Source organism: Tasmannia lanceolata, unplaced genomic scaffold (genome assembly GCF_043159265.1).
Source record: "Tasmannia lanceolata isolate RefF3 unplaced genomic scaffold, GAP_Taslan_0.1 ptg000037l, whole genome shotgun sequence".
NCBI lineage: Eukaryota > Viridiplantae > Streptophyta > Magnoliopsida > Canellales > Winteraceae > Tasmannia > Tasmannia lanceolata.
Window position 1 is genome coordinate 53,162,745 of NW_027518714.1, and position 13,789 is coordinate 53,176,533.

A 13,789-nucleotide genomic window follows, 5' to 3' on the forward strand; every position below is an offset into this window, starting at 1 on the left:
CACATAACTCCCTATTGGAACAACCATACGTCTTGGTTAGGGGGTAAACGAATGTTTTACCCCCTATTTACCCTCATTGGAACACACCCTAAGCGGATTTAGAAAACTTTCTTGAAAATTTCTTCCCCTTTCCTCGTTGAGATTTGAAGCCCATGACGTCTCTTCTCCTTGGACACACATAACTCTCTACATAAGTAAGACTTTGTAAGCATAACAGACTTTATTATAAAATGAAAATAAATTAGGGCACGTTTATGCAGTGATTGGATCATCCCATCCATACAATTGGTGTTAGTTTGGTGGTTTGTCCATTCGATCAAGCTCAATTGGTGTTAGTTTGGTGGTTTGTCCATTCGAGTTTTTACATGTTGTGTACGCGTGAAGTTCAGTATTTTTTTTTTTTTTGATAAAAGTAAGTGGGGCTCAACTCATAGGATGATCCAAACCGTTCATTTGTTGGGCCATAAATAGCTTGTACCCGGCCCGGATTGCAGATCATCTCTGTAGTTGGTACTAAGTCAATTCAAGTTTTTTATACGATGTGTGCGTATGAATTTCAGTATTTGTCGATAAGTACAGTGCGGCCCACTTCATAACAAATAAGTACAGTGGGGCCCACTTCATAGGAAGATCAAAACCATTCATTTGTTGGGCCACAACATAAATATGATGTAGCTTGTGTAGATCATCTCCTTATTCTGGTGGTTTGTCAATTCGAGTTTTTGTATGTTGTGTGAGCCCGAAGTTCAATATTTTTGGACAAGTACAGTGGGGTCTACTTCATATGATGATCCAAACTGTTCATTATTTGTCAATTCATCATCTTAGATGAAATTTGACTACATCATGTGGGAGTGTGGGACCATTTGCTTTCATCATCATCTGTCTTCTGTAACGAGAAAACATAGTTTAATAGAAAGCTTATATCAGCACTACCATATTTTGATATTGACACTACCTATTCTTTTCTGATTGGATGTTGATAGTATCTTGAGTATTGTAGAAACCCTTAAAAGCCAATTTAAAAGGTTTAAAACAAAGAAGGTAGTGTCATTATAAAAATAAAGTAGTGCAAATATTAAAACATATTTTAATGAATGCTTCTCTCTATATAATACCACGAATCTTTGTAGGGCTTCGTCTACAATTAAACAGAAGGCATGGGTCGAGCTCCGTGTTGTAGTGGGGAACATGCTGGTCTGAAAAAAGGGCCATGGATCCAAGAAGAAGATGAAAAGCTCAAATCCTTTCTCCTACAAAACCCTAACACTAGCTGGCGCCTCGTACCACAAAAAGCAGGTTCATATGAACAGAAACTAGAACCCACTAAAACCATTGCAAGATTTCTAATCCTGTGTATAATGTATATATATTGAATCTCGGTGTATATACCATCTCTTATGCTCAGTCATGCCCAATGGTCGTATGTTTTTGCTGAGGATCGTTGGATTGGTCCGAGGTTTCCTGAATGAATGGCATGTGCATTAGATGGTTTATACACCCAATTGCAGTGTATATACTTTATATAAGTAAGTATTATAGAGGCAGTATCTAACCATACGTGCTTTTGTACAGGGTTGTTGAGGTGTGGAAAATCATGTAGGCTTAGATGGATGAATTATCTTAAGCCAGATATAAGGAGAGGAAACTTCACCCCTGAGGAGGAAAACTTGATAATCCAACTGCATGGTGTGGTGGGTAACAAGTAAGTAATCTTCTCCATCATATATTGAGGGAGAGAGAGAGGAAGTGCGTGTCTTTAGAGAGAGAGAGAGGTCATTATATGGTGCCCAAGCGGACAGTGGCGGAGCCAGGATTTATGAATAAAGGGAGCAAGCTTATACAGGGTTATACATAACGGGGGCAGGCCTTCAAATTTTAGAGGGGGCTGGGCCCAATTGAGTTGGGTCTATTAAGGATTTGGCCCAACTCAACAGGGGCAACTGCCCCCCTTATGCTATATGTAGCTCCGCCCCTGCAAGCGGACATTTGATCTCACAGTAGCACAATCTCTTAAGGAGAGATTATATGGTGCCATGCCCGTGCAAGCGGTACCGCGAGCATGCCGCCCTTGATATTTGATCCAACAGCTGCATTTCAAAAAATGTAAAAAATGTGATGGTGTTAGATCAAATATGAAGGGCAGTGCCTCACGCATGGGCATGCCCACTCAGGCACCACGTACGGAACTGTCTTTTAAGAGGTTGCTGTTTTTTCAAGAGGCTGCTATCTGATCAAATATCAGGGTACTTTTGATGTACCGTCTATATAAGATCCCACATCAGAAAGGGAGGGAAAGTTCATCGGCTATATATGTGTGAACTCTCCTTCTCTTTGTGTTTAAATGTTTTCAGCATCTTCAAGGGGCAGGCACCGTGTAGTGGATCTGGCATGGTTAGTACTGCTGGAAAAAAAAACTGGGGAGGGTGCGAAAACCCAGAACCAAACAATATTTATACAGTGGGGTCATGGCGTGACAAAATGGTATCAAAGCCGTACCTCCCGCGGTACGGTGTGCCAGGGAGGACGTTGGGCCCTCTAAGGGGGCTCGATTGTAAGCTCCCACATCGGAAAGAGAGAGAGAATTCATGGGCTATATGTGTGAACTCTCCTTCTCCCTGTGTAGATACATTTTCAGTATCTCTAAGGGGCGGGCCCCACGAAGTGGGTTGAGCACAGTTAGTACTGCCGCAAAACAAAACTGGGAGGGTGGGAAAACCCAGAATTGGACAATATTTACACAGTGGGGTCGGGCCGTGACAACCTACACTAGACTTCACACTCGGGCACCATATAAATCTTATATATATAAATCTTATATATATATATATATATATATATATATATATATATATATATATATATATAGAGAGAGAGAGAGAGAGAGAGAGAGAGAGAGAGGGAGACCATATATCCGTCACCTTAGGGTTTGTTTAGTTGCCATACTTACTGTGGAAAGGTAACATCAAGGGGTGATTTTTTCCGTCAAAATGCATTGACTGTGTGTTTTGTTGTCATCTGCAATTTTTTTTTTAAGTTTATTACATGGATTCTTTGTTGGTTTCATATTGGCTTATGTGGCTAGAATTTTCCGCTGAATAAAATCCTTTATTGGTTTCATATTGGCTTATGTGGCTACAATTTTTATGTGGCTACAATTTTCCGCTGAATAAAATCCTTTATTGAGCAAGGGATTAATGCTCTCTCTCTCTCTCCCCCAATATGGATGAAGGAAGAAGGATGTGTTAGTCATTTTCATTTTGTTTTTTTTTTTTTTTTACGATGGAGGTGTTAGTCATCAACAATTTTTTTGTTTTTTCAGAAGGTTGCGTTACTCATTAAGAAGTCCATTCTCTCTTCTTTTCTTTTTTTTGCTTCATTTTCTGTTCTTTTCCATTTCCTTTTCCTTTTGCCATGTCATTTCCTCAAGTTTTTCTAGCAGAGGAACACAACTGAGAAAACTCGAGGAACGTAACTAAACACTTGCCTTGGGATGTGCTACAAGATCAACAGTTTCAATTGTTGGATATTTTCAAATTACCTTTCTTTTAAGATTTTCAGATTTTTTTAATTCAAAAGACACTTCTTTTTTTGTGAAAGAATGCTTTGATTTATTGAAAAGACAAGATTTTGTGAAATAGTATTTCATGTGAATTGATGCCTTCATATCTTCTATAAAATAAGGCTTGGTCCAACTTTAAACAATCCTTTTAGAATTGTCTATCGTCTTCTTTCTTTTCTCTTCACCATCCTAGTGTGGGCGTATTATATCGCTATTGGACTTAGGCCGGCATTAAATAGATGGTTGTGGCATTGTATCCTTGGTGTACGTTGGGGTTCCACGTGAGAGTAAAGATCCCACATTGGATAAGTGGAAGGATGTGGATGGGTTTATAAGTATTTGGGCATACCCTCCACTTAACGGCTAGCTTTTTTTGGCTAGCTTTTGAGGGAGTGTTCTACCCGGGTCCAAACAACTGGTATCAGAGCTGGGGCGTGGTGACCCCGGTGTGCCTCCGAGGACGGAAGAATTCCTCAGGAAAGAATCTCGGTAACCTCGGTATGCTTCCGAGGATAGAAAAATCCCTCGGGGAAGATCTTGTAGTTCCCACGTTCCTGCCGCGTGGAGGGGCAAGATTGTCCACGATGCTTCCACGTGGAGGGGGAGATTGTTGGGGGTTCCACGTGAAAGCCCACATCAGAAAAGTGGAAGGATGTGGATGGGCTTATAAGGATTTGGGCACCCTCCCCTTAATGACTAGCTTTTTTTTGGCTAGCTTTTGAGAGCGAGTTCTTCCCAGGTCCCAACACTTGGGACTTCATATTATTTTCATGTAACTGCCTGCATGAGTAAGGAATTAAGTCTTTAAGATAGTCTTAATTGACTTGTCATGGCTAATTTCTTTATCAAATCTTATGTTTTCATCCATTTTAAAATTCATTCTGTATTAATCTTGTGTTTACTGTTTTGATCATTTGCATTTCCATAATTTGATCATTCATCATACCATTCTGTCCCAACATTCATACACATACATGTCTCTGTGAGACCAAAAAATTGACCTATAATTTCATGCCGCTATTTTTTTTTTCTTCATGGACTAAAGTCTTGTGTTTGTATTTGAATTTCAGGTGGTCTGTTATTGCCACCCGATTACCTGGACGAACTGATAACGAAATAAAAAATTATTGGAATACAAGATTAAGAAAGCTATTAGTTCAGAAAGGAATCAACCCAATAACCCATCAACCATTAGCCATTCCTTTTTTATCAGATTATGTAAAGCAATGTGTTAAGTCCATAGAAAACATGATTATCGCGGGAATAATGACACATTCGTCGTCAACTACGCTTATTACAAACAACAACCAAACACTTAGCAGCTCTCCTCTTGATGTTTCTCTCCCTTCTTTCAATTCTCTACCTTTCCAACCATCTTTGCATGAAGGTCTTGCTCCTAGCATTTTTGACGGAAATTCTGATCCCTCCACCTTTAGAAACTGTTCTTGGGTGGATGAAAGTTCACACAGTAATCAAGATTTCATTGATAATTATGCATTGGATGAAGGTGCTTACTTAGCTAATAATCTCAGTGAGGAATCAAGGAATCAAAGTAGAAACCCTTTATTTGTCGAGGAGATTGACTCAATGGCATCAATTGCTTCTGGAGATTTGAATGAGGGTTCGAAGTACTGGAATTGATCAATCCTCATTATATAATGGGTAGCACCTAAAGCATGAAAGTTGGAGAACAACAAGTAGTATTAAATATTAATTTTCATCAACATGTTTGCTTTCATCTTTTTTCATGGTGGGACAGAGATGTATTATATATCATTGTTGATTGTAATTAGTGTACATATAAATAAAATTGAGATGTTGGTAATTTAAAATTTGTAGACATCAATCCCAACAGTCAATTTTTTGGTCCCATAAGGGGACAAGTATGTGTTTATAATCGAGACCTTTGATCTTGTAGACCATCATGACGCAACCCACATGATCCCAGCATCATGCTGTGAAACAACTAATTACTCTATAGTCAGTGTGATTTAATCATTTACACTTCAACGCTCCCTCTAGTGCGGCCCCTCTTTGGGGTTGGCCGTACATGTGGATTTTTTTTTCAAAAAAATATCAAGAGTTTGCTTGGTTTTGAACCCAGAACCTGCATGCAGTGCAGCACATATAGCATGAAACGGGGGCCATGGCCCCCCAAGGACATGCAAATTCTCTTTTATGGTGCATGACTGTACATGCATGGTTAGCTAGTTTAGTGGCCATGCCACCTCCATGAGTGTACATGCATGGTTAGCTAGTTTAGTGGCCATGCGCCCCCCCCACCCCCCCCCCCCCAAACAAACAAAAAAGTGTAAATTCCTGGCCCTGCCGCCGTGAGGCAGTAGCTATGATACCATGTCAAACGACCAATTACACCAATAGGCATCCCATTTATAGGATAAAAGAATACAAAACTCAATGGTTGTTTTTTTTTTTTTTGAAGAGACTCTAAAAGAAGGCTTGATAGGCGCTTTGATCGTATGATTGAGGTGGGGTAAAGGGAAATAGGTCAGGCTTATGGTCGCTCTTCAGATTTGATCACACACATGGGGGGATGGTTTGAGTAAAACCTTAGGGAAATGATAAATGCGCCCCTTAATTTTCATCACTTAGGACACCCAGCTGCATTGTACGTGGCAATCAGGTTCGTACATTCCTTCAAATGTGAACTACATCAGCCCCTTTGCAGTCATAGATACACTGTCGCTTGGTATCCCAAGTAATTGAAAGGGGCACATTTATCATTTCCCAAAACTTAGGAGAAGAGGAGGTTAAAATATATATAAAAAAAGGTGGGCCCTACATCAACTTGGCCCATTCCATATCTAGGCTCACCCTTATCTCTCCATCACATACTGAAGCTAATTTAAAATCTAGGAGTAGAGGACATAAAGTCCACCCTACTATATAACCTAATCTCCTTAATTAAGTTGCTCACTCATTTGGTGAACTTCATTCCAGTTTGGATTGTTGAAATCAGACACTGGAATCAGCATCCAATCATGATTCCATTCAATCCCAGCATTTGGTTAAAAAAAAAAAGAGAACAGAATCAAGGTGGCGGAATTAAATGGTGAAAATATTTCTATCACGCCCCCAAGAGGTGGTATTCTGATTCCATCTTCAATAGAGGAGAAGAAAGTAAATGGGTTGTCAAAGACCGAGAAGTGGGATTGAGGGTATGTGAGGATGAGAATTTATCTGGTTAGTGCCCATGAAGTTCATTATTATTTTTAGAAAGTACAGTGGGGCTCACTTTAAAGGATGATCGAAACGGTTCATTTGTTTGGCTATAACGAAAAAAGGCTTTGCCCTGTAGATCACCTCCATAGAATGATCCTGACCCTCCGATCTATAGAGGTATCTATAATGTGCAGTCCCTCTACATGGTGGATGGCTAAGATCATCCTATGGAGATGATCTATGGAGTGCAACTTATTTAAGTTTGTGGCCCAACAAAAGAACGGTTTAGATCATCATTTGAAGTTGGCCCCACTATACTATCTGAAAAATACTAGACTTCACACGCACTTAGACCTGGCAAAAGCGACCCATGCCCGCGGGTCGACCCGACCCACCCGCAAATTTGCGGGCACGGGTCTGAGTTTTAGTGGCCCGTCAAAACTAACCCGCGGGTGACCCAACCCGCAAAAACACGGGTCGGGTCGGGTCATCCCGCGGGCACCCGCAAGTCACTTGGCTTTTTTAAGGGTGGTGATTTTGTTAGGCTAATCTAGTTAGATGGCTTTTTTTTCTAATGCAAAGGATGGTGATTTTGTCATGCTAATTTATTTTTTAAGGGTTTGATGCCTAAATAGGTTATGGCTGGCACCATAGAATATAAATAGGTTGTGGCTAGCACCATAGGTTGATCCCATAGGTTGACCCCAACCCTCCGATTTGAATGTTAGAGGGTTGATCACTTGATCCTAACCTCTATAGATCGGAGGGTTAGGATCAACCTATTGAAATGATTTTTGGGGCACAACCTATTTAGGCTATGGGCCATCTAATGGACGGTTTGGATCATCCCACGGTGCCGGCCATACCGCCCTCATCAAAATCCAGTGATAACATTTTCCAAAATAAACAACTGTTTGAATTTGCGGGTGACCCGCGGGTTGACCTGGCCCACCCGCGGGCCACCTAAATTCTGACCCGTAAAAATGCGGGTCATCTCCTGACCCGACCCGTGTGACCCGCACCCGCATCACCCGTGGGTTGACCCGGCCCGACCCACCCGTTTGCCAGGTCTACACGCACTCCCCGTATAAAATCTCTGCGGGAAGAACATCCCCAAATTATTTCGTCGACTAAAAATTGTTGCAATAATAAATCCACCCCGTCTGTAGGATAATTCGCACCTCATTTACATGAATTACGCATCAGACTATAACGTTTTTTGAGACCAATTCACGTAACAGGGGTGCGAATTTATCATTACCGTAAAAACTTCTTTGTTTGGAACTCATGGGTTGGATCTCTTTGTGCTCTAAGGAGACAGGCAGTCTGTTCTATAGGCTCGTACTTCTGTATCCCTAAGTAAATAAAATATTTGCCCCTTTTTCTAACCTACCCCGTCCCTTCGAGTGTATTTATGTGTACTCTTTTACATTTAAAAGGGTGGAATGGGTAAGAAAAAGGAGCAAATATAAACCTTCTTGGCCCCACTTCTGCCACGTGATCAGGTCCGTTCATCCGGCAGGCGTCCACAAGCAGTCAAAAGCTAAACCGTTGATTCTCTAAACTTTATCATATGGCTGGGGAAGCCCGTTCAATGTGGGGACACAAAACATGACCAGGACCGTTGATCCCACCAACAACCACCGGCAAAGTCGATGGTTGATGGCCCCACTTTGATCGGATTACCTTAGCCACTTAATCCATCAAGTTACATTTGATTTTTCTCCGAGAAAAGTTTAAACCGTTGATTTTGCAAGCTTTTATGGATGAGAGTGGGTCCAATGATCACAATCTATGGCATGGTCCTAGTCCCATGCAAACCCTCTCGTTTGTTCTTTTTCCCGCAAGGAAGACTACTGATTCTAAGAGAAGGATCCATGTAAATGTAATTGAGCTAATTCTTCAAAAAATCTTGCAAAAAACGAGGAAAAGCCCTAATTCTTCAACAAAATTTTCAAAAAATGTGAAAAAACCTGACCTGACTCGAGATAGTTTGTCATGTAGGGTAATGGAAAATCCAACCGGGTTGCAACTTGGTCGTGATACCTGGGATGATGTGGTTTTTTAGTTATTTCCCGTCTAATGGTTCAGCCATTAGATGGTGTAAGTCTAGCGGCGCAACTTAGGGCTGGCAATTTCACCCGAAAAAGTGGGGATCCGCCCCGCTCCGCCTCGTTTGGGGCGGGGATTCCCCGATTTGAGAGGGGAAGGGTAAGGGGAAGGGGATTTTAAAAATTCCCCGGTGCGGGGAGGGGAAGGGGAAGGGGAAGGGGATGGAGTTGTCCCCGCCCCGCCCCGCCCCGTTAATCAATGCCATTTTTTTATATATTTTTAAGTGTTTTTTTTTTTAGGAAAACTACTAGAAACTCTGTGGATCGGCTACAAGATTCCTCCAAACATAGACTTAGCTTGTCTTTTCCTTTTAATTAGCTTCTGAAAGCATTTTGGGAACTATAATAACCTTTTGACAGATGTTGAAATAATAAAGACAAGCTGAGTGAGTGAGTGTATGCAATTATCAAAAAATCGTAGTGCCAACATCGGTAGCCAAAATAAATTGCATTTTATTATTAAAAGTATGGTATGGCCCACACCATACGATGATCCAAACCATCCATTAGATGGGGCACACCCTAAATAGGTTGTGCCCCAAAAATCATTTCCATAGGTTGATCCTAACTCTCCGATCTATAGAGGGATAGGATCATTCAGTACCTCTACAGATCGGAGGGTTAGGATCAACCTAAGGAAATGATTTTTTGGGCGAACCTATTTAGGGTGTGCACCATCTAATGGACGGTTTGGATCATCCTATGGTGCGGGCCATACCTTACTTTTAATAAAGTCAGGAGTGCGATCATCAGAATACAGTAGTGCTCATAACATTTCCCAAAATTAATGATCCAAAATAGGGTTTGGATGTTGGGTACTCTAAGTGGCAGGCTATGATACCACTTGATCTAAAATTGAAGTTGGATCGAATCCAATTAGCAATGTGCGGAAATCCCATCATCCAACAACAGCTATTGTCGGTCCAATGGGTCCATCCATCCATCGTCCAAACACAAATACCGAATATGGATCTGCCCTCTCTTATTAAATCTTCAAGTAAAAAAACACTGCAAACAAGTGAAATCTGGACGTTCGTTGCTGCCCAGCATTTCAATCAATATATAAAGAAGAGAAGACAAACTCCTTATACCAATCTCTTGCTAATTTAATTAACAGCTAGCCTATCGATTGTTAGTTTATAACATTTTTATATATTGAAATTGCATCAAGTTAATTAGGGACACCCAGCATTAGTGTATCAATGACAAAAGAGGGGGTGATGTTGGGGCAGGGCGGGGCGGGGTGGGGATTTTGTCCCCGAAGGATGTGGGGAGGGGAAGGGGATTAGATATTCCCCGCGAGGAGGGGAGGGGGATTCCCCACATTCCCCGTAGAGGGGAGGGGAAGGGGAGGGGGGAATTCCCCGCAGAGGGGAAGGGGTAGGGGACCCCAACATCCGGCCCCGACCCGCCCCGTTGCCAGCCCTAGCGCAACTTGGGTTGGCTCAACCTGAACCCGACGACTTCAACCTGATTTTGGCTTGAGTTGGGTTGGCATTTCGGGATCCACTTTTTGGGGAATATGAGTCGAAGCAATAACAAGAGTATTTCTAGTGGAACATTTTTCACAATCTCTGGAGAGATAGTTCACTAATAGACTGAGGGATAAGTAATTCGACTCATTCACATTCATATCATGAATGTTTGGAATCCATATTATGCAAGGGGAAAAAAGTTGGGTTGAGAAAAGACAACCCGAGCTGGTTTAATTTCGGGTTGGGCTAGGAATGAGGCTTTTGGAACCTGACCTGATCCAAACCTGACCTCTTTCCTTTGATTTTATCGTGATTTCGTAGGGGTTTTTTTTTTTTGGGTATTTCTTAGTTTGGCTCTAAGTTAATCCGAATCAACCCAACCCGATTTGGAAAAAAAAGGGTTAGACGGGTTAGGTTAGGGTTTACCAGCCTCGACCTGAGTCACAGGTTGGGTCAGGTTAGAGTTGAGGCAATGCTATCTCGGGTTGTGCTGGGGTTGGCCCCAACACGATCCGAGTTGCACCCTGTATACATAAAACATGTGCACATGGATCCCATTGTAAGCATTGACCAGTTATGAAAGATGAGAAATTATACGGTGCCCGACGGTCAAGTCCCTTGTAGGCTTACATAAATCAACGACTTAGATTCTCTCTTGGGAGGCTCACTTCAAAGGATGATCTAAACAGTCCTTTTGTTAGGCCACAACCAAAAAAGGCATGCCCAGTAGATCATCTCAATAGGATGATCATAACCCTCCGATCTATAGAGGTATCTATAATGTGCAGTTCCTTTACATGGTGGATGGCTTAGATCATCATCCTATGAGATGATCTATTGAGTGCAGCCTATTTAAGTTTGTGGCCCAACAAAAGAACGGTTTAGATCATCCTGTGAAGTGGCCCCGCTGTACTTTCTGAAAAATATTAGAACATCCCCAAATTATTTCGCCTATTAAAAATTTCTCTGTTTGGAACTCATCTTATTACTTTTCCAGCCTTTGCCCATGTCATGCTTACTGGAGATTTTTTACATGGTGTGTGCTAGGCAATTTCACAAAGGTCATCTGGGGAACTCTCATTAGAAATTGATTGTCATGAATATTTCCAGTGTTACCTTTTTGTCCCACATCGGAAAGGAAGAAATTTCTCATTTGCTATATAACAATGAGGGGAGGCTATTTTAAGCACGACCTTACTTGAACAGGATCTGTTCTATAGGATCGTACTTCTGTTTCCTTAAGCTCTAAGGAGACAGGCATCTAAATCTGGTTGATGAATCATGACCATGTGACCAGAGCGTGATTAACGGCTTGGATCTCCCTGTGAGTTCTTCAGCTATGGAGGATCGTTCTCATCCGGTTTACCGGTTGGGGCGGTCGCATGGTTGTCTGACAGATTAAACCCTTTTTTTTCATTTTAGTTGAATTTTGCCCCCTTTTCTTCCAGTGTATTTATTACTACTCGTTTACACTTGAAGGTGTGGAATGGGGAAGAAAAGGGGGAAAATATAACATTTAGGCAGATCAGTTTGGTTGCCGGAATTTTTTTGACTCTTGGGACTTTTGTGGAATTTCCGAAGGAAACCCGTGTTTGGTTGATGGGCTCAAAATAATTCCAGTAACCAAAATAACCCCGCACGAAATCCAACCTTGGAAAAAAAAAATACTCCCAGGAAGCAAAATAATCTCGGGAACCAAAAATAAGCTTGCACAAGAAATTTTTTCTTCCCAACAGTTCAAGCAACCAAATAAAGCATTTTTTTCCCCACCATAGTCCGGTCAACCAAACACGAGATTTTTATTTTACCGGGGTACTTCCAGGGAGTTTTTTTTCCCACCAATCTCCTAGGAAATATTTTGTTCCACAAAAATCCCAAGAACCAAAAACATTCTGACAACCAAACGTAGCGGTCCTTTCCAATGTATTTATGAATTATGAGTACTCTTTTACACTTGAAGGTGTGGAATGGGGAAGAAAAGGGGGCAAATATAACAAAATATAAAGGAAAAATTGCCAATGGGGGACATCAAATACGAGAATTGCCTCCACTTCTGAAAGGAAAACTACACACTTGAAAATTTTCCTTAGACAAAAAACCTCTACTCAAAAGATAATTGACTTTTTACCGGGTTTTTAGCCGGTTCCTGCACTCTACTCTTTCCTGCCTTCTCAAATCTCCTCTTCACCCACCTTCACTACCCGTCTCTTGGTACTTGAGGAACAAAAATCATCATGAAAAAAAATTATTCATGGGATCCAAACATGGCCTAAATTGTCAGGTAAATCTTGAAAATGAAAAATGAGAACCCCATTTCCAGATATAAAGAAAAAGAAATTGACAAACAAAAAGCAGTGGAATATAATAATAATAATTGTATATAGGGTGATGATAAATTTGCACCCCTGTAAAGGAGTGCGAGTTATCCAACACCAGGTGCGAATTTATCATCACCTTATATATATATATGAGAAAACGTTTTCTCATATGAGAAAAAGGTTCCTACACATATGTGTAGATAAGTTATCTACACACTAGCTTAAAATACAGTGGGGGCCACATTTTTTGAGTGATCCAAACCATTCATTTTTAAGGCCCTCACATAGATAGGGTGTCCACGAAAAATCAGATCCATAGGATCATCCTAACCATTCGAACTGTTGAGGCAAAAAATGGACTAATTTGTGAAGGTTTAAAGACATCCATTTTACCTCCACAAATCGTAGGGTTGGGATGATCCTATGAATCTGATTTTTTGTAGACACCCTATCTATGTGAGGACCTTTAACATGGATGGCTTGGATCACCCAAACAATGTGGGCCCCCACTGTATTTTAAGCTAGTGTGTAGAGAACTCTCTACACATATGTGTAGGAACCGTTTTCTCATATATATATATATATATATATATATATAAGGGGTGCGAGTTATCCAACACCAGGTGCGAATTTATCATATATATATATATATATATATATATATATGAGGAAACTGTTGGTGAGCTTAAGCTCACCAAACTTTTGGTGAGCTAGCTTGCCCAATCCCATGGGTCCCACATTTTGGGGAGTGATCGAAACCATTCATTTTAAAGGCCTTATCATAGATAGGGGGTGTACCAAAAATCAGCTCCATAGGATCATCCTAACCCCTCCATTTGTGGAGGACAAAAATGGACAGACACAAATCTGCCCATTTTTGTCCTCCACAAATGAAGGGGTTAGGATGATCCTATGGAGCTGATTTTTGGTACACCCCCTATCTATCATAAGGCCTTTAAAATGAATGGTTTGGATCACCCTAACAAAGTGGGCCCCCATGTGATTGGGCAAGCTAGCTCACCAAAAGTTTGGTGAGCTTAAGCTCACCAACAGTTTCCTCTATATATATATATATATATATATATATATATATATATATATATATATATATATGAGGAAAAGGATTAGACGGTTGAGCGT

The 13,789-nt window shown here is 41.0% G+C and overlaps 1 non-coding gene across 1 annotated transcript; it reads left to right on the forward strand.

The window, feature by feature from the left end:
• The first annotated feature begins 11,519 nt into the window (after positions 1 to 11,519).
• Positions 11,520 to 11,731, forward strand: LOC143862794 (small nucleolar RNA U3). The gene has a single exon (XR_013240502.1). It is a non-coding gene; the product is annotated as a small nucleolar RNA U3 (small nucleolar RNA).
• The last annotated feature ends 2,058 nt before the right edge of the window (positions 11,732 to 13,789 follow it).